This window comes from Armigeres subalbatus, chromosome 1 (assembly GCF_024139115.2).
Source record: "Armigeres subalbatus isolate Guangzhou_Male chromosome 1, GZ_Asu_2, whole genome shotgun sequence".
Classification (NCBI taxonomy): domain Eukaryota; kingdom Metazoa; phylum Arthropoda; class Insecta; order Diptera; family Culicidae; genus Armigeres; species Armigeres subalbatus.
In genome coordinates, this window is record NC_085139.1 from 265,245,275 (window position 1) to 265,273,134 (window position 27,860).

General features: G+C 40.6%; 1 protein-coding gene and 1 long non-coding RNA gene across 2 annotated transcripts in view; both read right to left on the reverse strand.

Moving 5' to 3' along the window:
- Window positions 1–27,860, reverse strand: part of LOC134207309 (mucin-2) — a 630,356-nt gene that overhangs the window by 253,454 nt on the left and 349,042 nt on the right. The window lies entirely within an intron of this gene.
- On the reverse strand, window positions 26,691–27,775 carry LOC134213584 (uncharacterized). The gene is made up of 3 exons (XR_009979486.1): window positions 27,525–27,775; window positions 27,395–27,460; window positions 26,691–27,335 (listed from the first exon to the last, which is right to left on the reverse strand). It is a non-coding gene; the product is annotated as an uncharacterized LOC134213584 (long non-coding RNA).

Genomic DNA, 27,860 nt, shown 5'->3' on the forward strand with positions numbered 1-27,860 from the left:
TCGCAATAAAAAAATCAATTAACTGAAGATGGTCTTACAGAGACGAAATACGTATTTGTAAGACAATACAACGTGGTGGGATTGATTGGAATAGTACTAAACTCGTGTTATGATTGTTGTTGTTAGTTAGTTGTTAGAATGTTGTTGAGGAGGAACTCGTCAGAATTCGATTTCAAATCTACCTCAAGTGATGGTGCCTCTAAGACAGTGTGGTGACAAACATTGGATAATGAATTGGTTGGTTGATTAGTTTGTGAATTTGAATTAGGCTGTATCTAGTAGATTTAATCTACTAAGTAGAATAATACAAAAAATGTTGAAATGGTCTTTGGAATTCGTCTAAGCCAAAACCTCATTCAGTCGGGCACCTAAATCTGTAGGCAGCGTTGTCCTACACTCTGTGCAAAAAATTCTGCTCTGATTTTACAATCTTAACTAAGTAAATGCAACTAATAGAAGGCTATTTGAATTTTCTAAATGTCCATCGTTTAGATGGAGTAAAATCAAAAAGCAGAATTTTTTGCACAGAGTGTAAGACAACACTGCCTGTAGGTGACTCGCAAATTATGTTTGTTGTGGTACATAAGCTTTTGTGAAGGCTTGAATACATCCTCAAAGCGCCAAAACCACATGGTATATTTCCTAGTAAATTCCTCCAGATATTCCTCCAAAAAGTTTCAATAAAAAACCATGGAAAATTACTTCACGTATTCTTCCGGAAATGTCTTATAAAATTTCTCCGAAATTTCTTTCAGAAATTCCATTACGGATTTCTTCAAAAAATCCTTCATGAATTTCTTCAGGAAATTCCTTATGGAATGCATACAAAAAAAAATGTTTCAGTAATTTCTACGAAAATGTTGTTAAGAATTCCTAAGGAGAATCGTTAAGGAATTCCTTCGGAAGTTTCTTTAGCGATTCCTACGGATATTTCTTAATAAATTTCTCAAGACATTCCATTTGGAGTTTCTCCAAAAACTGTTTAGCAACTCTTCAATTTTTTAAAGGAATACCTCCTCATGAATTCCTTCGGCAATTATGCTATGAATTCTTCAAATAAATTCTTAAAGAGATCGCATAAGGAATTTCTTCCAAATTTTCCTAATGAATTTCTTCAGAGCTTCTTCCAGCAATTCCTTTAAAACATTCTTCGAGAATTCTTCCAGAACTTCCTGCAGGAATTCCATCGAAAATGCCTCCATGGGTTCTTTACGAAATTCTTTCAGTAATACCTTCGGATTTTTTCAATGTTAGTTGTTTAATTTATTTGTTTTATTTTTTCAAACATTCAATTAGCAACTCCACCGAAAACTATTTCATTATCTAATTAATTTTCAATGGATTTCCTGGAAGAAATCTAAGAAGGGATCCGGGAGGCTTTTCGAAGAAATTTTTAAAGAAACCCCTGGTGAAATATCCAAAAGAATTCTTGGTGGAGTTCTTTAGATTATTCAAGGAACATTTTTTGAGGAGCTCTTAAATGAATTTTTGGAGAAGTTTTTGAAGAAATTCCTGGAGGGTTTTGTGCAGGAATTTCTAAATATATTTCCGAAGGCATTTTCAAAAGAGAGCCTGAATGGATTTTCGAAAATAATTCCCGTTTGAACTACTTTAAGAGATTTTGAAAGTATTTCTAAACAACTTCCCACAAACCACGTAGCCCGAATTTTCACATTTTCAAACTCACGTCCCTTTGCCCCCTAGTAGACTTTTCCAAAACCTCTTTCCTACCCCCTTGAAGTCTACGATTTTAAATTTAACAAAATGTCATAAGTGATTGAAAAAAAAGGAAATCAACAACGTTTTCAGCAATTCAGATATACAAATCTATTTTCAAATCCATTGTGAACACTACAGTAAAATTCAAATTTCAAACCTAACAAAATCAAACTGAATAAAATCCAACTCAATATCAATTAAAAATTCAAAACGAAATCAAATTTAATGCTCTGTCCATAGCTCCTGAAACCAAATCTCGAAGACAATTATTTTAATTGCTGTTGGATTTGATTCCTCCTAGAGGTGTGCGCCACCGCCACCGGCACTTGCATAGGCGCGCCACTGCTTAAAATCTGTCACGCATCTGAATTATAATTATTCATGCCGGATCAAATTTGTAGAAAACCCAAGAATTTTCAGATTTCGAGTTGAAATTCCGAGAACGTCAAGTCTACATTCCAAAAAGTTTGTCGTAGAAATTCCGTAGAATGTCCCAATTGATAACCTTCAAAGTTTCCAAGTAATACTCCAAAGAACTCTCCGTGATAATTCCGATATTTTTCTTGAAAATTATATTCCGTTGAAATCTCAAGAATTTTTTCTAAATTCCAAAAGTTTTCCCGTTAAAATGTCGAGAAATTTTCCGTGAAAATTTTAGATTATTCCCCTTTGAAACCATGCTAAAGGTTTCCTACGATATTTTGACATTTCTCTTGCAAAGTAGAAGCGATTTCCTGAAGAAATTTTAAAAAAATCCTATGGACATTCCAAATAGTTTTCCATATAATTTATGGAGGATTTCAGTTGAATTTGTGGTGAATTTATCGTAAAAAAATAGAATAAATTTTTATGAAAATTACTAATGCTTTCTTACAAGAATTGCAATAATTTGTTTGTGAAAACTCAAAGAGTTTTTGGTGAGAAATTAAATAATTTCTCTGTGAAAGTTTTCAAAAATTTCTTTTTCCATCGATAATTCCAAAGAATTTTCATTAGAACTGCCGAAGAAATTGCCGTTAAATTTCGAAGAATTTCGCTTATATGTATGTCCAAACAATTCCTCGCAAAAATTCCAAGAATTTAAGAAAGTAAGAAAAATTCCCAGAAAATCTTCAGTGGAAATTCTGAAGAATTTCTCACGGAAATTTCGGAGAATTCCCCTTAAAAGTTCCAAAGAATGTCTTTTGGAAATTCCAAAGACTTCTTCTTGGATATTCCAAAATGCTTCCTTTGTAAATTCTAAATAATTTTTCGTCGAAGTGCGATATAATTCCCCGTGGAAATTCTAAAGAATCACTTGTAGTTTCTAAAGAAGTTCCTGCCGAAAATCAAAAGATATTTTAGTAGAATCTACAATGTAATCAATGTAATCCAAGTGGAAATTTTGAATTTTTTTTCGAAATTTTTTATAGAATACTTTGGAGAATTTTCTTGCTCAACACAGAAGAATTTGCTGTTAAAATCATGATATTTTTAAGAATACATTTTTTTTTTGGCTTTCAGTCTTTACTGGCTATTAAAACGACATATTTCTTCTACGCCCGACGTTTCAATGGTTTATTCCATCTTTTTCAAGGTTCAAGGTACAACGTATGCAGGAATTTTACACACACTGAAAACAAGAAATAGAACAGATAACCGTAGAACACAAAACCAGACAAACACCAACAATAATGATAATGACACTCAATAGATAGAGACATCAAATTACACACATCATCTAGACACTCATGACATTTTTAAAATAGATAATTACAAAATGACAGTTGAAAACGAATATTACTGACTATCAGCAGAGTAGTGAATAAGCACCCAGGTTTTTCATAAATTTAAGTCCCAATATTTTGTTAAATGTTAGTAATTGTCATTAATATGTTGCATTGTATAGTGATGAATGTTTAACTGTTAATTGTTTTAGGAAATTGACGATATTTGTTAATGTTTTTATGACAATCAGTGAGCTCAACAAACCACCTGACAAAAAGCGATATTTTCTGTAAGTTTTTGTGCTATTTGTATGTCATCTCATAATTGTTTGTAATCTGCCAATTTTTTTTTTAATAGAACCCTTGAAAAAGATGGAATAAACCATTGAAACGTCGGGCGTAGAAGAAATATGTCGTTTTAATAGCCAGTAAAGACTGAAAGCCAAAAAAAATGTATTAGTAAAATTCAAACAGTCGAGAGCCTATTAAGTGATATTTTTAAGCCGTAGTTCAGACTATTACTTCAGTGAAATCCATAAGAGATTCGAGAGATTATTTCGGTAAAGTCTTGCAAAAAAACGGAAAAATCGAAAAAAATCAAACAAGTGAACTTCGCACAAAGCTGCTGTATGAAATGTTTTCCGTAAAAAAATTAAATAAAAAAAGTCTACGTAGACTTTTTGTATACCCCAGCCCCCTTCGTAGACTGACGTAGACTTTTTCGAACCCCCTCTCCCTTAAGAGTCTACATGGTTTATGGACAACCCCTAAAAGAATTTCTGAAGGAAGATTTGAAGGAATTTCCGGAGGAATTCTCAAAGGAATTTATGAAGAAATTTCTAATAGAATTTCAGAGGAAATGCCTCCTGGTATTTCTGAAGTCATTCCTAAAATTCTCCAGGATTTTTATTGTAGTTCTCGGATATTACCTCAAGAAGTTCTACAAAAACTCCTCCGGAAACGAATTCCAGAAAGTCTTTCGAAAATTCTCTCAGCTATATTCGGAAATTTCTCTCAGGAATTAGTTCTGAAAAAGTTCCTTCAGAAATTTGTTTAAGAAAACCTTGGGGAAATCGTTAAGGTGTTTTCCCGAAAATTCCTCAAGAAATTCTTTTAAAAACTCTTTTGGAATTCCTTGAAAAGTTCTAGGACGAAATTTCCTTAAGAATTCCTGAACAAGTTCCTGAAGGAATATCCGTAGAAGTCCCTGCAGGTTTTTTTTTTTCAAAGTAACTCCTGAAGAAACTTCTGACAGTCTTAGATATCTCCGAAAATTCCTTTGGACATTCTGTCAAGACTTTGTTTAGAAATTCGGATATACCTTCTGAAAATCCTTCTTTTTGAAATATCTACAGAGAATGTTTTAGGAGTTCCTCAGGAAATTGTTTCAAAATTCCAAATCTCTAAAAACTCCTTCAGAAATTTATTAACGGATTACTTCGGAAATTTCTGTCAGCTTCGGAATTTTGCTTTGGAATTTCTTTGAAAATCAATTTGATATTTCTTCGGAATTTTTTTTAGTAATTCCTCTAGGAGTTCCTTAGCAAGTTCCTTGACAATAATTGTTCCTGAAATTCCCATAATTCCCAAATTCCCAAAACTACTTGAAGCAATTTAATATAGAATTTCTCAGGGTAATCCTTTGAAAATTCTTCCAGAAAATTCTTTTGTAACTTCATGACGCTACCTACAGACACTGACAAAACTAGCTCTGTACACATCGTTGTCCAGTCGTCCTGTACGGCCATGAATCATTAGTAATTTTGTGATCAAAACAACTGAAATGTATCTAAATCCTAAATTGGTAATACCTTTTACCAATTTGTTCTATGACACCGAAATCCAAATCTTAACACTTTGGGGTCACGAAAAAGTGAAGCAGGATTTATTGTTAAAATTTGATTAATCAAAATCAAAGAGTAACAAAACAGTGGTAATTCAAATAACATTTTGAAATCAGGTATTGATTAGTATCGCCGACAATTGACTATTTTGAATGTGCTGTTTGATGATCGGCAAACGCAGAATATTGCAATTTTAATCCACTGAAGTCGGTTTTTATACGGGCGATTCCTACCATGTGAATCAAACCGCGTTAATCCAAAAATTTACGGTAAAATTGATTTTTTCAGCCATTGATTTTTTCATCCACGCCGGTTCACGCCGCCGCCGCCGCCGCCGATAAAAGTCAACGGCGCGCCGCCGTGACGCCGCCGCCGCCGGGGCAAAAGTGATCACCACGCCGCCGCCGCCGATGATATGACCGGCGCACAGCCTAATGTAGAGCCATTGAAGTCATATTTTCACGGGAAATTTTTAATTACCATTCCACGAATACCTAAATGAATTTTTATTTCGAATTTCTTCGGAAAGTCATCAAATTCTGTACGGTAAATCGTTCTAATTGATTATGACTTCCACAAGTATTTTCCATCAGGAGCTTTCTTTAATTTTCACGGAAAATTCATTTATTTTTTTACTGCAAATTTATTTCAATTTGCACAGAGTGAATTCATTCTAATTCATTCGAATTCCTTCAGGTAATTTATCAGTTTTTGGATTTGTTTGAGTTGCACAGTAAATAATGTTTAGGAAAATTCCTCTTCATTCTTTTTAAGCAATAATACCATACTCAATAGCTTCAATTGTAATTTAGTTCGCCTACTTTAACAAGAAAGCTAGATTTTAGATCCCATTCCGCTTCCACAGCCAGGGTGCTCAGGCTACCGTTGAAAACGCTTTCCTGTGCAGAACATTTGGTCCAATCAATACAAAGTGGAAAGCAGTGATCCTCTTAGAGGCTACCCTAGCGAGCACCTATTCATCGTTCTCCATCAAAGAATGGACTGCAACTCGTGAGCGCATCCTGGTCACGTGGCTCTGCTCGCTCCTGTAACTATTCCGGGCATGTCCACACTGAATGACGGGTCGCCCACTTACTCGGTACGGTCGGTTCACTCTGTGACACAAGCCGATTCGTCTGGAAGCCCTCTGTCTGCTGGTGCACTGCTCCTCTGCACACGTGGAAAAGAGCACATATCGAAAATATTTACTATCCATTAAAATGATTGCATTTTTTCTTGTGCATCGCTATATTCGGTTGATACACGTGTTTGTTATCCACTTGTTTGTGCAGGTTAGGGTATTTTTTTTTGCGAGGAATGATACGCCACCGAAGAGGTTTTTTGTATCATCTATGTGGGATCGAGTTACCGTCGAATGAGCCCAATAAAAGTGATGCAATTTTGCTTTGTTTGCTGTCTCCTTCGTATGGAAGGATATCGGACCACTTGAAAGCCCTCACAGAGCATTCGTTCCTATTTTTTATCTCATGCTTCCGAGTTCTTCAGGATGGTTAAATTGCTGTAACAATAGGTTCTGATGGAAGAATTGTTAGTCCATGAGCAATTGCATTCTCTAAAATAACTAAACTAACTTATTTTGAATAGTTTATTCATAGTGTTCATCAATTTTTGCAGGATCTGCTCACATTCGGTTCGGTGCTTCTTGGTGAACAGACGCTCGGTTCGATAGTGGCAATCACCCCCTCTCTGTCTTCCATAAGATTATTCAACTCTCGGCCGCCACCACGGGGACATAAGAATGGGAATTGCTAAGCAAGACTAAGGAACTCTCACTGGGAACAATTTTATTCCTTCATCTACACGAGGTTTTAAGGATACGATATGCCCATCTTCTACCGTGTTATCTTGGTGCCTTATACAATTATGTTCTGTTTACGTGCTTGTTCCTATCATATTTTTAGAAAATATTGAACAATTGTTTTCGTTTCTCAAAAAATGTTTTGCCAATAAGACATCGGAATGCCATATGGCATTCATTTTGAAGATATTTCACAGATTCAAATCAAACGTTCTATAGGACCCTAACGGAAATTCATCCATCAGGAATGTATCCGAATCCAGAGAAAAAGATATGTCTAGGATAATTAACTTTGCACTACGATGATTCCCAACATAATTAAGTGTATACTTTCAAACGTGTCAAGCTTGCCGCAATTTCCTAGTGATCCAGTCAAAGTCTCATCGTGTCCCTCATAATTCATAACTGGAACGACCCGAAGCACCGGAACTTCCTCAACTGCTGCGCCAGTTCGTCTGCGGCAGCATATCCTGCATCGATTGCTCTTATCTGTCATCATCAACCATACAACAGATGCACATGCAGAAAGCATCTCATACAAATAACCGCAATTGCATTGCACGCTCTTCCAGCTCAGGGGATTTGTGTTCGAAACTGTGCCACTGCACCTCGCATGACGCTGCTGCTCCGGATACGAGATGATGTAACTCACGGCAACATCTTGGCACGACACTTTCTGTTTGCGTTTTCTGTTTTCCCTGGGGTTGGTTGGTTTTGGGCCCATCGCATCAACATCAACATCCATCAACCAAACACATCCGTGCCGTGGATGCTCTGCTCTCTGGACTGGTGTGCCATAATTTACCTTCCAGCAATTTGTTTCCAAGAAGAAGAGAATTGCCTCCAATGCGTCACTGGCGTCGTCGTCGTCGTCGTCGCCGTTGTCGCACTTTGACTTTGTGTCCAAACCTACTCACTCAGACTCACATGACACCACGTGGGCTGGAGGCGGTCGTATCATATGTGATGACAACACCGGATAACGTTTTCCAATTTGCATCACTGCTGCCGGGGCCGGCATGAATTCTGGCAAGAGCCCATTAGCCGACAGGTGCTGCAGCCCTCATGTCTGTATTTCGAAGACTCCTGAACCTACACACTCCGGTAAGTGAATTTTGTTATACCATAAATGAATTAAGTTGCTTTCGAGTGCGGTGTCAAACTATGAGACACTATCATTATCATCAAGTGGGACATCTAGTCTATTATAAGACCACCACTGGCTACAGTTCTAGTTTCATACAGTGGTGGTCTTATAATTAGCACAAATATATTTTATTACAAACAAGTCAACTTTGCGGAGTTGTATCTTTGTCGTTTGATAATAACTTGAATTTCAATATGACTATGGGTTCATCCATGAAAAATGCTTGGTTGAAGGGCTATATCAAAATTGGTCATATAATTGGCACAGATTCTCCATACATTTTGGTAAGCTAAATTGTTAGATGTTTCATCAAAATGTGGAAAATCTTGGTTTTTCCAACTTACTATTTTGATGTGTGAAATTAAATACACAACGCCATAGAGTTGTACTGACTTCATATCGCATTTGTTTCGAACATGGTTTGCAGTTATTTTAAAAAGAAATAAATTTAAAATCGTTCGAATTATAGAAGAATTTGTAGTGAATTTAACTTATTTATTGGGTACGTTCTTCAAAATTAGATTCTATTTTAAACATCGCATTCACACATATAATTTCGCGTGGGTATATTACATTGACGATCTAGGAATAATTTATGTGGCAATGAAATTGCTCACTATTTTTTCTATTTGCTACTTTTGAAAGTTGCAGTATCACGATCAGAAATGTTGCCAAATGTGTGGAGCTACCAACGAAATCAAATGTTAAGGCTAGTGACAAATATAAAATTTTACAAAAAAAATGGACCCAATAATCCCTCTGGAGCTTCCTTCTGACAATGACCCGGCAGACTGACTGTATCAGCAGCAAACAAAGTGGCAACGTCATCCTATTTCTGAATCCCTCGTTGTTGAACAGGTCCTTGTCGTAGAGCAGAGTTTCTCAACCTTTTTCTTGAGAGGTACCCCTTCGAATTTTGGAATTAATTGAGGTACCCCTATATGTGTTTTTGCTAAAATGAAAACAAGCGTAACTACTACTGAAAACTAATGGAAATATTTTCATTATTCCATGAAAAACTCAAATTCAAGGTAAATTTATATATAAATTTTAATAGTCAAAAAAGTCCTTTAGGATGCTTTATGTATACATAAAGCATCCTAAAGGACTTTTTTGACTATTAAAATTTAAAAGGCTTCCGAGCGTTATTAAACCAGCATTAAAGCAAGTACGTTTCCAAGCATTTTGGAAGAAGAATTTCGTGCATCTTCAAGGGAAGCTTCCGAGCGGAGATCGAAGTGCACCGTGCTTGCAGTTGGACGTGTTTTTAATTTTGTCTCGTCACTTTTTTTGTATTCGCCAATTTCGATTTTCATTTTTCTAGAATTCAATGTTTAAGGTCACTCCTGACGGAATCCAATTTTCAAAGTACTCGCGTTTCAAGGGCACACCATTCGATACGAAAGCAACGCACAACTGTCATTTATATTTTTTCATGTTTGCTACGCCGCAGCATGCGTGAAAAAATAAAAATGACAATTGTGCGTTGCTTCCGTATCGAATGGTGTGCGAGTACTTTAAAAATTGGATTCCGTCAGGAGTGACCTTAATCAGACATGATTACCATTTAACAAGTGCTATGCTTCAAGTAAATGTGAGGCGTGGTAACACTGAATACGTATACTGAAATTGCGAAGTTGGAACTATACAGGTTTTGTATTATCGTGCTAATGGAAAAAGGTGTTCTGTATTTTAGTTCGAGTAGTCCAGTTTTCGGAAATCAATTCGGTGAGTTTGTTCCATGATATGATTAACGAAATGACACAAAAATCGTCTGAAATGTGTTCCCCGTCACAGGATTAAGAGCCGGTTCTTTTGCGACAGATTTGATTGCACAGTCGGTGCGTTGGTGAAGAGGGCAAGTGAAAACATTATACATATTAAAATAACTTGGCAGAGGTGTGCTAGGGCCGGTTGGTCCCAATACCGGACGTTTCTCTTAAATGACACTTCTGGGATCCACACATATATTATATCTAAGAATAACAGGTCTATTACAAAGCTTTTGTCCTGCGTAGACCGTCTCTGTTCAAGATTTGAATTAGACATAATGGTCAACATTTTGAAGATTCACTCATTTCCAACAGATTTGAATAACCTGTAAGTTTTTTTTTTCACATTATTTGGGTTATATTCCATCATATTGAGAATGCAAGAATGAGTCGCGAATGGGTTACTTTAGTAGGGTTTGATGGGGCAAAGAATGATATTTAATACCTTTTAAGTCAGCCTGATTTCCTATACACCCGATTCCGTGTTATTTCGAGAAACCGTGTAAAAAATCCGTGCAAAAAATATCCGTGTAAAAAAAGTAACCGGGTCTTTGTTAATATGGGGGATGCGTTTCGTGTAAAATAAATCCGTGTGAAAAACATCGGTGCTGTTTCGAGAATCCGTGTTATTTCGAGAAACCGTGCAGAAAAAAAACAAAGAACTTTCTTTTTAACTTATATTAAGCATTTTTTTTTTGTACATCCTCTGTCAACGTTATTTGTCACAAAACTGATCTTACATCCCAAAGCTGTTGAAGCCTGAAGCAGACCACACTATTCGCTCTCCGCTCAGTTGAAGTTCTTCGTCTCTCACTCAAAATCCATCATTTCGCTCAAAGTCCATCACACCGCTATCAAATTCGTTGCACGCTAATGTTTTTTAAATAGTTAAATATCCGATCAAATTACAACAAATTCCATTTTTATTTATATTTCAGCAACCGTCATCATTAAAAAAACATTTTTTTAAATTTACTATTCTTCATTCCTACACGTGCTACAAAAAAAACGTGTATACGTTTTCATACCGTGGTTTATATGTTGAAAATATTGCAGGCTAGTTTTTTTTCTTTCTTTTCAACAATCAATGTAATAGTAGGAACTTCTTGCTCGCAAATGAATTCCACGATCACCATAGGTCATTGCGCGTGGCAAACATAACCTCACTATTTTGACAGGTACTGGTAGACAGGTACTCATAGAAGAATCTCAAAATTAAAATAAAGTCGTCTGTAAACAACAGGACCAGTACCTGTCAGAAGTCGTGCGTGACGTCACTGTGCAATAAAGTATAATGTTTTGTTCTTGTAATTAACAAATATAGAACGATCACGCGAAATGTTTTGTTCTGTTTTGTGTGGGTGAATAAATTAATTAGCAAATGAAATATTAGTGCGCGTTCGATTGTGTTTTCTCTGAATGCAGAATGATCACGCGATCATAGAGATATTTGGCTCTGCGTTGTGCGGGTAATTAAATTAATAAGCAAATAAAGATTTAGTGCGTGTTTTTATTAGTACGCAGAGCGATCGCGCGATCATCGAAATAATTTGTTCTGCTAAGTGCGGTCGATAAGTTGGATAAATTAGTGCGCGCTCTATTGTGATTTAGTTTAAACTTCATCAAACTACATGCTACACACGGCAAACCTTTTACCAAAACGAACTCTGCTACACTTCCTACCCCATATATCCAACATCCCAGTGATTTCTCGTGGAAGTGCAGATGACTCGTCGGCTTCCATCAAAGCGTGTATCACGTCAACATTTTCCTACCAATTCCCTAATTGACCTGCATTCGGACACGGCCGGCACTGGTATTGCTTGATTTTGGGTGACCTGTTTTTACACATTGAGGATGATGTTAGTCCCAAACTTCATCTGTTGGTTCTCTGTGTAATTACAGCTGACTTGGCAATAACGGAGTAGCAACCGTGGGCGGTCAATCATGCTCATGCTCAGCTTCAAGGGAAGCTTCCGAGCCTCTTGAAAGGAGGCTTTCGTCCCTTTTAAAGGGATTCTTTTAAGCCTCTTGGAAGGACCTTTTCGGGTCCTTGAAACGGGGTTTCAGAGCCCCTCGATAGGAAGCTTCCGAGCCTCTTGAAAGGAGGCTTCCGAACCTCTTGAAAGGACACCTCTGAGCCTCTTGAATGGGGTCTTCCAATCCTCTTGAAAAAATGCTTCCGAGCCTTTTGAAGGGGACTTCCGAGGCTCTTGAAAGGAGGCTTCCGAGTAGCGTAGACCGATCCTACTAATGCAACGAAGCAACATAACTTTTCGTAAAAAAAGCCTCTATGCTTCTCAAATGCAGGGTTTCGTACCTTCAGACTCTAGATTTTAATTCAGAAATATCATTCATTTATTTAGTCTGCATCTAATCAGATGACACTGAATCAACAATTTGAGGCCACAATACACGGTTCGAGGCCACATTTCTCCATCCTCGAATACTCCCCACGCTCGCCAAGTCGTTTTGCACCTGATCGGCCCATCTCGCTCCGGCTTTAGCTACCTTCTCGATACTAGGTTCGCCGTAGAGTTGGGCGAGCTCGTGGTTCATTCTTCGCCGCCACACACCATCTTCTTGCACACCGACGATGGTCCTAAGCACCCCTCTCTCGAATACTCCGAGTGCTTGCAAGTCCTCCTCGAGCATTATCCATGTTTCACGCCTGTAGAGAACAACCGGTCTTATTAGGGTCTTGTACATGACACATTTGGTGCGGTGGCGAATCTTTTTTCACCGCAGTTTCTTCTGGAGCCCGTAGTAGGACTTCCACAGATGATGCGCCTTCGTATTTCACGACTAACATTGTTATCAGCCGTTAGCGAGGATCCGAGGTAGACAAATTCCTCGACCACCTCGAAGGTATCCCCGTCTATCGTAATACTGCTTCCCAGGCGGCCTCTGTCGCGCTCGGTTCCGCCCACAAGAATGTACTTTGTCATTGACGCATTCACCACCAGTCCAACTTTTGTTGCTTCACGTTTCAGGCGGGTGCACTGTTCTGCCACCTTTGCAAATGTTCGGCCGACAATGTCCATGTCATCCGCGAAGCAAATAAATTGACTGGATCTGTTGAAAATCGTACTCCGGCTGTTACACCCGGCTCTGTGCATGACACCTCCTAGCGCAATGTTGAACAACAGGCACGAAAGTCTCACCTTGTCTTAGTCCTTGGCGCGATTCGAACGAACTGGAGTGTTCGCCCGAAATCTTCACACAGTTTTGCACACCATCCACCGTTGCTTTGATCAGCCTAGTAAGCTTTCCAGGGAAGCTATTCTCGTCCATAATTATCCATAGCTCAATGCGGTCTATATGGTCGTATGCCGCGAGGGCAGTTCAGATTTCAAAAATGTTCGAAATTTCCTACTCCCACATGTCTATTAGCATAATTTTGATAATATAGGAGTCCTGGCAAAATTTCAGGCAATGGCCACTGACATTTAGGGATGGCTCGAAGTCAATTTATGTTTATATGGAAATAGGAAAAACTCAAAATTTATTTAAATCCGCCTACAACTCTTAAAATCGCGATTAATTCAAATAAACATCCCAACCTCCATTTTTGGAATCTATTTGGACTCAATCCACTCATAACTAATGTGTTACCCGGAGGTCTCATTTATATAGATTTCAAAAAGGGAAGTTGGGGATGTTTATTTGAATTCATCACGGTTTGACAGCTATAAAGAGACTCGAATAAATTTTAAGTTTTTCCCATACTAATTTCCATATAAATATAAATTGACTTCACGCCACCCATAAATGGCCACCGAATTGCCTGAAATTTTGCCAGGACTCCTATATTATCAAAATGATGCTAATAGACATACGGAAGATGGAATTTTCGAACATTTTTTAAATTTGAACTGCCCTCCGCCTTGACATGAATGATCAGATGGTGCGTTGAGACATGGGACCTGGTATTGAAAGATTTGCCGTACAGTAAAGTTCTGGTCGAGCGGCCGTCAACGAAGCCGGCTTGATAACTTCCCACGAAATCATTCATGAACGGTGACAGACGTCGGAAGATGATCTGGGATATCACTTTGTAGGCGGCATTAAGGATGGTGATCGCTCGAATGTTCTCATACTCCAGCTCGTAGCCTTTCTTGTAGATGGGGCATATAACCCCTTCCTTGCATTCCTCCGGTAACTGTTCAGTATACCAGATTCTGGCTACCAGTTTGTGCAGGAAAGTTGCCAGTTTTTCCGGGTCCATATTGATAAGCTCAGCTCCGATACCATCCTAACCAGCTGCTTTATTTGGTTATTAGCTGTGGGATGGCATCCTTAACATTTGAGATTATGGCTTTCAGTCTTCTTATGCTCAAAAACGGGTTTTACGTTTTTATCCGACGTTTCGGTTACAAATTTTTTCGGTTCGGGCTGCGAAATTTGTATATATTCGAATACCAGGAACCATCGTGCAGTACTTTTTGGCGTCCAATTACTTGCTGGGGTGGTCGAAAAAATGAGCAACAAAGTTGACGTTCTCGCTGCGTCTCAAGCAGGTGTAAGTAGAAATCAAATGCTTACACCTTCTCATCGCATTTGACCTAAACTTAGTGCGACACGATCCCGTGTGGAACAAATTGATTCATCGTCTTTGGGCTTCGATCGCGGCACAAGATCGGTTGATCTGAGCGATTTGTCGATTGAATCAATTATGCCTACTCCAACACCGCCCATGTTCTGGTTGTACTTGTCTGGGTTCCATCCTCGCGTTTCATCCGATGATGTGCAGAAAATAGTGACGCGCTGTCTAGATTTGCAATCTCCGTGTGATGTGGTTCGTTTAGTTCCTAAATGGATGTCTCGAACATGTCGTTCGTTTCATTCAAAGTTGGGCTCGAAGCGTCACTGAAAGAACAGGCGTTGCTAGCATCGAGTTGGCTGAACGGACTGGTCTTCAGGGAATTTGTGGACCAATCAAAAAACGCTCGACGACCATCCTTCAGAACGGTGGTCATCAATCAGAGTCAGACACCTGTTTAATGCGCTATGCTGAGGACCCTAGGCTTTCCATCATAGGCGAGTATTCGTTTTTAAATTATTCTTCCCACACACTCAACCGTGCTATATTGCAGACGACTACCTCCCGAGCTGATCGTGTATTCGTATACTACCATAACGTGAGGGGACTGAGGACGAAAATCGACGATTTGTTTTTGGCTGTGGTGGATTGCAACTACGACGTCATAATACTGACCGAGACCGGATTAAACGATTGCATCGATTCTCTGCAAATTTTCGGGTCATCATTCAATGTGTTTCGCTGTTGCCGAAACCGTATGAACAGCAACAAGACAAATTTCGGCGGAGTCCTGATAGCAGTTAATCATCGTTATTACTGTGTGCAAGTCCGTACAAGTTTTGGTGAAAAAATTGAGCAAGTGTTTGCCGATATCACCATTGGGTGTCGTCATCTGCTGGTTGGTGCCGTCTATATTCCGCCTGATCGTAGCCATAATGTGGAACTCTTTGACGAACATGTAGCCTCCGTTCGTGAGCTGTGCAACAATGCGTCCTTCGATGACCATGTGATGATTTGCGGGGATTATAACCAGCCCCGCACACAGTGGATTCTGAATGCTAATGATAACGTGCTGATTGCTGACCCTTTGTCTGTTCCAGGTTCCTGCATCAAGTGCTGCACTGCTTGACGGAATAGATTTCATTATAATATGACGCAGATTAATTACCATCGTAATCAATCCAACCGTACACCGGACCTTGTGTTCTGTTCCGATAATTATAAACCAAACGTCAACTCTGCTGTAGATGTAGTTGCTTTGTTGCCTGTGGATACGCATCATCCTCCGTTGGAAACATCTTTCCCAGCGCGACGAGCACTTCCGAAAGATTACTCGCATGGTGCAGACGATAAGCTAGGTCTGGATTTTGGCAAGGTAGATTATGAGTTGCTCAGCGGCGATCTTCAAAATGTTGATTGGGACTATTTAAATGCGAGTCAGAATGTTAATGAAATGGCGAGTAAATTCTGTTTCATCGTTTAACAATGATTGCAAGCAAATGTTCCTGCTCAACGGCGCCCAAAGTCACCTGCGTGGAGTACCTCGTTACTAAGAAAGTTGAAAAGGGAAAGATGCCAGTCAGTGAAAGCATCGTGCGCAACGGTCTCTCGAGAGAAAACTCCGTTTCCAACGTGCTAGTAATACTTACCGCAGCTTGAATTCGGAATTGCATAAGGCCCCACGTTATGAGAGTGCAAACGTAATCTCAAAAGCTTTTGGAAGTTCGTTAACAGTAAAAGAAAAAACTCCTCTGTTCCAAAGAATTTGGTGTATGACAACGCTGAAGCGAAAACATCTGATGAATGTTGTGAACTCTTCGCTAGATTTTTGGAATCCTTATTCAATCAAAGACGTTCATTTGGACTTGATTAGCCTAACAACATTCGTGGTAATCCCCGCAATGGTCATCGCAGCCGCCAAGAAGCTGAAAAGTTCTCTGTCTCCGGGTCCAGGTGGGATTCCATCTGTTTTATTCTGTCGCGTTTTTGCCGAGCCTCTCGCTTCTATTTTCTGCCGTTCACTCGATGATCTTTCCGAAGATTTGGAAGCAATTCTAAATGTTTCCTGTCTTCAAAAATAGTGACAGAAGGGAAGTCAGAAACTACAGGGGGATAACTCTATCTTATCAGCTGCGTCCAAGCTATTCGAAATAATCGTTAGTGAGGTGATTCCTAGTAAATCGAAGAATAACATCTCAACAGATCAGCACGGTTTTATGCCAGGAAGGTCGGTCACTACGAACTTGCTAGTTTTTACTAACACCTGCGTGAATGCAATGGAAAGCAAGGCTCAAGTAGGTAGATGTCTGCAGTACTTCTGGTGTACCCCAGGGAAGCAACTTTGGACCATTGTTGTTCACGATATTCTTCAACGATGTCGCTGCAAAATTTGGACTGGATTTCAAAATCACGTATGCTGACGATCTGAAAATTTATTTGGTGATTCGATCGGCTAACGATTGTCAATGATAACAAAGTTTGCTGGATAACTTTGTTGCCTGGTGTCATCGGAACCGACTTATTGTCAGTGTTCCGGAATGACGTTCCATCGATTGAAGGAGCCAATATTGTTCGATTACCGGATAGACGGCACGATACTTGAAAGAGTTGAGATGGTTTCCGATCTTGGAGTCATGTTGGATCCAAAGCTGACATTCAACTCTGTGCTGACATTATACTGCGATAATTTCCAGAGCAAATCGTCAGCTGGGCTTTATTGCTAAAATTGACAAAGATTTGATGTTGATGTATTGTGATCCCTGAGGATTGAGTGTGTTCAGCGGAGGTTCATTCGGATGGCATTACGCAGTTTGCAGTTTGATATGGACACTCTAGAAAGAAGAAGAAGAAGAAGAAGAAGAAGAGTGCAGCAGGCAACATTCTTTGCGAAGATACTGAACAACATTGATGACGTAGGACTATGTCTGTGTTTTCTATATTGGGGTACACTTTACGATTGCGAAAATCGGGGATCGTCACAAAAATATGATAGACTTTAAACTCTTATATCTAAGCCGTTTCTCGATGGATTTTCATTTTTTTTGGACCATTCGATCAAGGATGAGTCAACGCTTCTTTGTATTTATTTGAAAATACTGATTTTTAACTATTTATTATCGATAATTGATGAAAAGTTTAGAAATAGGTAAACTAACCAATCACGTACATGCATCACTAGCACAGACATCAAAAATCAAGTACTTGCGGGTTTGGATCTAATCCTCAGTTTGAACAAGATCAAACAAACAAACACAAAATCAAAGCGGTCGTAGCGGAGCGGACACAGCATCACGGAGGCGCTAATAAGCTTTTCAAAGAAAATCCATCGCATTGGTGGTGGTGCTCGATGTGTTGCTGCAGATCATTCATCCTCAACGAACCAGAATTTCATATGATCCCGCACCGCCAATGCCGATGCTGAAAATTTATTACAAATTGTGGTGTCAGTTAGTTGGAAAGGAACATTGGGAAAAGAAAATTGGTTCTTCTCAGGACCAACATTTTATGAAAAGAAAGAGTTAATTGCGAAAATGGACTGTTTCGGTGGCATCGGGTTTGGCGTGGTTGCTGTTAGTGATTCCATCCATTAAAATTCACTACATCATCTCCCTCCGACGCGCTATCAAATTCGCTATTTACGATTGAGTTTTGCACTTTGAAGAAAGTTTATTTCGGATAGTCGGATCAGCCTTCTTTTGTATAAAATCAATGAAGACGCCACCTCAGTGGAAACTGTCTACAGCAACCACCCATCGGTGAACGTCGCTCGGACAGACAGATGCCGAAAGATAATGTTTTGTAGTATGGAGAAACTTCGTCTTGAGTCAAATTTCTGTTGTCATTCCTCGCAACAATACGCATCTTAGATAAACACCATCGGGATTTCGCAGAGAGCGGTTAAATAAGATTTTACGCAGAGCCGACGCAGCGGAGCGAACGCAGCAGCCCGAAGGCGCTCTGGTAGCATTTTCAAAGGAAAATCATCGAATTGGTGGTGGAAGTCTGCGTTGGTGGTCGTCATTCAACCTCAACAAACCATCATTTTTGTAAAGAAAGGGTTGATTGCAAAAAATGACGGCTGTTTCGATCCCGTGCGATGCAGTGGCGATGCTGAAAATTTATTCCTAATGGTGGCGTCTTGGCGAAAACTCATCGAGTGGTCGTCGAACAATAACAGCACGAAGTAGAATTCTAACCCTAACGTTTCGACAAGCATTGGGTTGCAGTTAGTTATTGGAAAGGTGCATTGGGGACACAAAATTGGTCCTTCTCAGGACCAGCATCTTCTGAACAGAAAGGGTTGATTGCAAAATGGACTGTTTCCGTGGAACCGGCGTTTGGCGTGATAGTTCGGTTGCTGTGAGCGATTCCATTCATTCGAACAAATTTGTTGCGTTGTCACTCACCGACGCGCGCTTATGATTCTGCTATCGAAGGGTAACTTTCTGTCAACGCCAAACTATTAATTTTGGACTTTGATGAACATTCTTGCATCCCGGATTAAACTACCCTTGTGTAAAATAATGGTACTGTAAAGAACCGATATTTTTCCAATAATGGAGCTTTTCAATCCTCAACTACAACAAAACATAATCAAAATCTTGTGAGGAAATTCCATTTGACTGCTACTGACGCCATCCATTTGAACAAACTCATTGCATCATCTCCCTCCGACGCGCGCTTGTGGTTGTGCTACCAAAGGGCAACTTTCTGTCGTCGCCAAACGATGGTAACCCGGAAAAAAAATCGATATCATTTCTAATGACTAACGAAACAAAACCAAAGAATCTTGCCAGAAAATTTCACTTTCCGTCGACGACGGCCAAATCGATGAAGACGCCACCTTAGTGAAAAATGTCGTTTAGCTGCCTTAGTTTTTCAAATGGCGCATTATTAAAAACAACAAATCTTTCCAAAATCGTCATTGTCGTCTAAACAGCCGAACAGTCTGTTTGTCTGGATAAACAATTTTTCTAACGGTCAAAACGGTCAAAGGACTGTTTGTAATTTATTCTTGAAGTCCTGCTCACGTTGCCACCAGCGCTATAGAAAACGATGCATGTACGCTTCCATCGCGGGCGGAAGTCGAACGTTTGTTACCGTCCACGATAACAATGGACCATTTATTCAGCCACTCGCTTCTATGAACAATAAGTTAAATTAACCCAAAATAGAAACCCCTTCAGAATTGTCAAAAAAAACTAAACCTACTAAAAAAACCAAATCGGCTCTGGGCTCTATCAAGGGCGAAATCTCCATCTAGACCCCACTAGTTCCGGGGCGAAGAACGAAGAAAAGCCGAACATAGAAATACGGGCGGAGGAGATTCAAAAGGAGAACGATTCAGAACGTGAACGACGTCAGACGTGCTTAAACGACGGAAAAAAAACTTGGTTGGTGATTTTTGATCATCGTTTTCCTTGGCCGTGACAATTTCGGTGAAGTGCGAGTGTTCAATACGATAGGAAGATCGACGAAGTGCCCGGAAAGGTTGACCTAGTGTTTCTTACACCTGGAAGACGGTGAAATTCGGTGTTTTTGGACGGCCATCTCTGGCGAAGTGGAAAACCACGTGCCGGCACAGTTTTAAAACCAAACCCAACCCAGCTTCTGGCCTGCCGAATCCAGTCCGGCTTCAGGCCTGCCGAATCCACTCCGGCTTCAGGCCTGCCGAATCCACCTCCAGGAGGCCCGGAGATACCAATCCCGCCGACCGAACGTAAGAAGATTTATTCTTCCTCCCGGCACCGTCGCCGAGAAGCAAAGCCATCGAACAATCCTATCCATTTGAAGAGGAAATATCATCGTGTCCAACCTATCAAGCACCACCGAAGGAAGTCTTGCAGCAAGTGCCAAACCCATCCTCGCTCGGAGGCCCGGAACCGTGGATCCTGGAAGCAAAGTGCCCGAAACCACCGAACCCACACCCACGTGGATTTCAGCGACAAGTGTCCCCTCCTCGTTCGAAAGCCCCGAAAGGTGGGTCCACGTCCGAACCCTTAATAGCTCAGACCCGGTGTCGACCCGAGCCTGCCCCGCTGGGCCGAGAAGCCGACCAGTTCCCTTCGTCGGTTACGTATCCCAGGCTCACCTGAAGAGCACTTGCAGCGGCCAAAGTGACGTCAGTGTTGGGTGCATTCGCCAAGTCCCAATTATTCTCGGGCCATCGAAGGTATGTACGGACCAGATTTCGTACCTCCGTCATGTGGCGTAAATCAAGCATGCCACTATGGGCCCCAGCCCACCAATCGGCCGAATCAGCTATACTAATCGTTACTAACCCTATTCAAATGAACTAAAACTAACCTTCTTATACTAACATGAGCTTTCAATAAAAAAGACAAGTAAAATGTATCCACAAGCTTTTCTTATTCGTTCATAAAATGCATGACTGTCCGTTGGTCCTTAAAGGTCTACCTCTGTCCGCTTCGTGGTTGTGTGTCCCTTCGAGCCGATTAATCGTCGACCCTGAGCAATAGAGGTGAGCTAGTTAGGGGCGTAAGGACGTCCACTGCCCAGACGTAGGGACGTCACGAGCAGTTACACGTTGCAAATTAATATATTTGTGTTTGGTTTCGCGCCACGTCCGATTCTGCTTATTTTTCCTTTATTCCGGACATTTTTGAGCATAATGTCTTCTAGGATTCTGATGATATCCACTGAAAGATAGGCGAGTGACTTCAGTGGCGATGCGGCCGATGAGTCGTTCCTTTTCCACGGCTGGTTCATCCAACTGGGAGCTACCCTCCAATAAAAAATACCCTCCATTTCGTATAGCTACGTAGTCCTACGTCACCTTTGCGTACAACCCGATTGGGCTGCACCTTTGAGTTTTTTTAAATTTACTTCTACTTAGCAACTTTACCCCTTGGCAAAACATATAATTTACATATTAAAGTGAGTTAACTTTAAGTTGTTTCAATTTAATTTTAATTCCTGACATTTGCGACCATGGTGAAGGAGGCTGGGTTTGATTACCGGTCCGATCCAGAACATTTTGTTGAATTCCCTAAAATAAGAGTTTCATCATGCTAGCAATTTGAAAATAACAACTCGGCTTTGAAACATCGCACAAGCATTAGACTGGAACCCAGCGGGACATCTTAGCAGATGCACACCAAGAGGCTCATGGCGGCGCAGCCTCTATGAAGAATTAAAAAAAGTCGATCGATATCTAACCTCGCACCAGGTTAAAGCAAAAGCTGGACATCGCTCAGGGTGGAGATCTTTCAAGTCGGCTCAAGTAAACACACAAGTAAAAGTAAGCTGGAAGCGATCCCTAGAACTTCTCGATGATTTCCTGCGAGAAAAATTGTTGAATCGCAGAAGGAATTTATTGGGGAGCTGCAGGGGAGATTTCTGCCCACGATTTACTCAAACCTACTCGTGATTTTCGCATGAGGAAATATCGTATAAACCTGTCGGAAACGATAACCAACATGCTGCTGGAGTCAAACTGCACTATCGACAATTTTTATGAAAAATACGAACGCTGAACTCCAATCCTATTGCAACGCAAATGGAATCTTTTCGATGGGCAAAGTCTGAAATAATTAAAGCAAAATGTCATTTCTTTCACAGTCATTTTTTTACTACTGTAATGACTTATGCAATGCACAATCACATACAGGTGATGCCCAAACTGGGATTTTTGGGTATGATTATTTTTGGATATAATTAGCCCCGTGGTGTGTTTACGTGGTATGTTACGGTGTAAGATCTACCACGGTCACATTGTCAGCTACAGGCAAATCCTGACTCAAAGAATACCTTCCCCAATATCCAACTCCGTGGTACTTATGAGGGTGTCGCTATGTCGGTGACCTCTTGTTAAGTAAGTACCACTTCAGCACTTCCTTTCTTTCCCGAGTTACGGTGAAGATAGGCGTGGCCAGGAGTAGTAATCCTCAAGCTTTTGTAATTTTTGTCCTAGATTGAAATCAAGGATCACACCACCTTGATTTCTGATAGTATTCTGAATGGAAATTTCAAAAGAAAAACATGAGTATCATTAGTGTCCAATCTACGAAGTGCACCGTAACAATGCTATGCTATAATTATTTTTGGATATAATTAGAAGTGTTGTAATTATGTCAATTACTAATACATTTGTTTTTTTTGGCTTTCAGTCTTTACTGGCTATTAAAACGACATATTTCTTCTACGCCGGGCGTAGAAGAAATATGTCGTTTTAATAGCCAGTAAAGACTGAAAGCCAAAAAAAATGTATTAGTAAAATTCAAACAGTCGAGAGCCTATTAAGTATGTCAATTATTATCCATTTTTGACAATTCCGGGATGTCAAAACTATAAATTTAAAGTTGTTTGACGATATGTTCATTGAACCGATTGTGCAACTTACAGTCAGTTTAAGCTGAGGTTAATGGCAGCTAAAACCGGTATAAAAAGCAGCATTATATTTTTAATTGCATTATTCAATTGAGCACAAACATAACATCGTTTTTGTGTCCATAAAGTGCCTTGTTTCAACACAGAACGAAAATTACAGCACTCCCACGCTATCGCTTCAGCCACCATCCATCGCCAACAAATACAAACGTGACGTAACGTAGCACTTTTGTTGAAAAAACACTTCCACCCCACATCCGTCGCCTGCATTCCACGTCCTTAGGTCAGCCAACCATCTTCTACTCTTCGGCTTCATTTAGTTTTATTGGTCAATTTTGCATTTTTTACGACCCGTCCATGGTTTGGCACAAGCAATTTGTTGCATCACAAATGTGGTTCTACAGCGTTCCAAAAGTTGGTGAGTGTTTCTTCCGTGTTTCCGGCATCGACCAAAAAAGATGCGCTCGTTTCGTTCCCACCAGCAGCATCAGCACAGGCCAGCGCCAGCGAGCACGGACGGGTCGTCCTGGGATATTGCTCCACTTCGGAATGGGGAAAAATAGTACCTTCCTATACATACATTCCTCCTGGTTGGCAGTAGATGGGAAGATAGGTACCTGCTATGATCTTTTATGCCTTGTGTTCACAGCTCTCGCGGGGCGCAAAAAGCTCCGAAAGAAAACGTGAGAAATGCTTTCACTTAAGCAGAACAGACGGCCGGTGCAAGATCCTGCCCCGTTTTAGGATATGAACTTTAGGGTTTTAGAATGATAGCCTCCGCCGCCGATGGATGGTGCTGGATTGGAAGAAACACATCGTAAAACGGAGAATTGTCTTTTTACTACAGTTTTGTTTTATTGAAATGAGTTTTATTCGCAGATGTAAAAAAAATGACAAATGAGCTTTAGAACATCTAAATTGCATTCCATAATTAGGACTGTAACATTATTTGTAAATGAGTGTTAGCATGAATTGGGCCATATTGTCATCAAGAGGGAATTGGATTCTCCATGCGTTGTAAAGTTGTTTTTGATTGTGTCATATTTTCTTTAACTTTTATTCGTCAATTCGGAGATATAATACTTATTAAACTTGATAATTTCTTCTTTCAGTAATTTATTCAATAACTACTTCACTTCACATTCTCTTATTTAGAGGAAACACATTTACACAAATTAAAAAAAAAAATCATTTAAAAAATACCGCATAGAAATATAAGAATGTGAGTTATATTTCGAGCATGATTATGTTGAAAGAGTTTTTCAAATTTCCAATATGGCTCTACTCCCAAAGCAATAAGCTGCGTAGCCACTTACGGTAAAAACAGCCAACGTTCTGTAACCCGGTAGACCAAAAAACGGGCTAAAGTTAATGGTCCCTTATACCGACTACATACAAGAACAACTCGCCCTGAACGAAAACAGACAGCTATGTAGATAGGTGAAGTGTGCACACTGGAACGTGACTTTTCAGCTCGGTCCAATTGTTCCTCCGGTGAGAGGTGATAAATGTTTTTCCAACTGTACACACCGAGTGGTAGGTACACAACCCACCCGGAAATCATCAATCAGGATTGACTCGGCTTCCGTTTCCTCCCTGGGAGTTGTTTACTTTTCCTCAGTCACGCAGGGCAGCAAAGAAAACTCTCGCTCGCCGTTTGACAGTAATCGATTGCTGACGGACGAGCGGATTGATTTTGACAGCTTCGGAACGAATAGCGCAAATATGGCACAAACAAGAGATCGATCTAGTTCCGGGACCTAGCACGCGTTCCGTGGAAATTGACAACTCCCAACGGGGTTCTCAATGAGGAGGAAAAGAAATGTTTCTTCACTTGCTACCGCGGTGGGAAACGGAAAAGAGTGAAAGTCTGCGCCTCCAACAGCACTGCCACCACTGGGATCGAGCAGACCGACCGGAAACCACAAATTGCACTTTGTAGCTCATGTCAGATGATAATAAAAACGCCCGGCAATTGCTCTTCTCCATTTATTGTGCGCCTGGCACATGCTGGTGGGTTGGTAAGAAGTTCAAACTTTGCCGGACGGAGTCACGAAATGCTCATTCAGGCTGCGAGAGCGAGGCCGAGGGGGATGCCAGGTGGAAATTTATGAGCCATGTTCATGCTCGAACGTGCATCTTGGAAGCTGGCTGCCTTCTTGGTCGTACGTGAGGTGGTGCACTTGGGCTGGGATCGGGGGGCAACAGCGGCACAGAATCTGAGACACGGAACGACTCGGTTTCCAGGCTGGAGAACTCAGAGCTGTGCCATTGAGCAGGTGTTGTAAGAACAGACTACCAGTAGACTATGCGTGTCATTTAATGGTGCAGATTGCTTTGTCAATAGTGGATTGTGTTGGGGCTTATGATACGAATGAATGGTTTTTGTTGTGGACAAAGCTGAATGGCAGAAGTTCAGCAGTATTTCATCGAAGATTTCTTGTGAATAAACATGGAATTGACAGAGCAATTGTGGAGTCTGTGCATATGAATGCGATTAATTTAAATAATACATACTTCCAGAGCATCACACAGTGTTATTTAATGCGAAGGGAATCAGGAACAAATGCATCGGATTTGAATATTTTTTTAGTTCATATTCTGGCCACCCCAAGAAAATGTGCATTTCACAAAGATAGTTGATCAATAGGATCCTGTTGGAGATAATAAAATCTACCTTATTCGCAAATGAGGTCAAATCTTTGACCCTGTTATTGAAAATCATTAATGAACTGTTGATCATATGGCCCTAGCTGAATTTCCTAATAAATTTCTGTCTTGCGCTCCCTTGCGTGCTTTCCTTTTTTGATTTTTCATTAGCGTTTGTTCGTCACCGATCAAAACAAATCATCATATGCAACGGTGATAAAAACATACATACGGTAAAAGGGAAGGGGGGGATATGCCCTAGCTAAGTACAGACTAAGCCTTCATGTTTTAACTGTAACAATTTTCATGGGTATTTTTACCTTATACAACAGTTAAACAATATAACTAGCTGATACCATTTTAAAATTGTAGAAAATCTCAATCATATTGATAATGTTTACATTTAAAAAAAAAGTGTTGATATTTTGTTGGCGAAAAACTCATGAGCCAAAATTACTTTTTAGCTGGCAGCTCTTATGGAACAATGAACCACGCGTCGGTGAATCAGTATTTTGGTATGGGCAGTACGTGGAGACGCTCAGTACATTGTAGGTTGTAGCCGGCACGGAGCGATCCGTTCATAAAAGCGCGTGGCTTAAGCGCCACTCCACAAGGGAGACCACGGCCCAATTTAATTTGCCCGGATGAGACTCTCTCAAGGCGAGTCCATTTAAATTTTCCCGATAAGGATTTATGGATCGGTCCAGCCAGCAACAACGAAACGTGCCAAATTTGGTCCACCCTATCTTCCATCCATACTTTACAGTCACATCATACACTCAAAGAATCGGTGAGAGCCCACCAGAACCTAATACACTCTAAGCTTGAGTACCGCTCTCATCATCGGCGGACTCTCTCCTCTCACCAACAACCATCAATGAGTTGGAAGCAACATGATACACCACAGTCAAACTCGCAAAGAGGACGGGACTCGAAACTAACAAACAATATCGCGTTGTGACGTCAAACACAATCAATTAACTAAATGGCTAGGGAGACACATTGAAACATTTTATTTACTAACAACGGAAACATTTATTGTCTTAATACTAACAGGGGCACATGTTTGTTCGGGGTTTGTGTTCTGTTCGTTTTAGTGTTTGTGTTCGTTCATAACTTCTTACTCCCTAGCTTGTGTGCGGTTTTCTCTCTTCTAGTTCCTACTCTATTCTCACTTGTGCTCTGTGCCTAATGTTTACGTGACGTCACTCCTCCAGGCAGCGCAGCTGCTGACTAGTCTGCGCTCCTACTACTCGACGGGATTTTTCGGTGGTGGCAAAACGGGCTCACGCACGCATTTTCACGGGTCCGTGATGGCAGACCCAAGCGTTGGTCGGCAGGCTTTCCGACTCGCGAAAAAATGTTTGGCTTTAGCAGCACATTTGGGTCATCAGTCTACGACTGGCACAAAAAACGTTTCCTCCGCGGCGCCCTCCTCGGACGCCGCACTCCAATCAAAAAAAGTTTGCTGACTCACCGGTTTGTTGTGGGTTTTACGTAACCTGACCCAGTCGATGACCTGACGGTGGGGTCGACGCTCCCGGCTTGTTGACGCCGGCGATGACGCTTCTTAATGAAGCCGACGCGGCGCGATGGCGATTGCTTGCCGGCTGGTGGATCTCGTCCACGTGGAGGCCCCCTGGCCTTCCCTTGGACCGATATGGCGACGGATCGGTCCGCTTCTGGCAGGTGATGATCGCCAGGCAGGAATATTCCGTCCGTATGGGGGGGGGTTGCGTCGCGCTTGGGTGCGATAATTTGCTGCGGGTGGGAAATATCTAGCCAATCTGGCGAAACAAAATACTTGAGCACTAGCACATCATGTCACATTTAGAGCACATTTTACCTATCTAGATGGTGGCATTTGCCAACATACCGCACACAAATATTCACGCACACTTTTGAAATATAACTATTGGAGAACGAACAATAAATTAATTAAATAATTACATCTAACGCCACTATAGGAAACATACTTCAGACGATTGAAAAACAAATTAGCAAACGCGGACACTTCCAACTCATTGGCTGATCACGGACGAAATGATTGAGTCCGTGAATCCTCAGATTAAGGAAGGTGGGCTCGGACACAACCGGAAATACGTCATTTCCCGACTCCCTTCGTGTATAATCGTGACCTTATTGGTACGATGGATAATCTGACACGAAAGTTGTGCTGCTTTCCCTCTCCCACCTTATCCAGAAAACAAATGGCCTCGACCTTAGAGAGCCTGGCTAATTGATAAATGCCCGCTTGCCTATGTTAAGGGATCTGTTATCCTAAACTATTGGCGATTTATAGATTGCCTTTC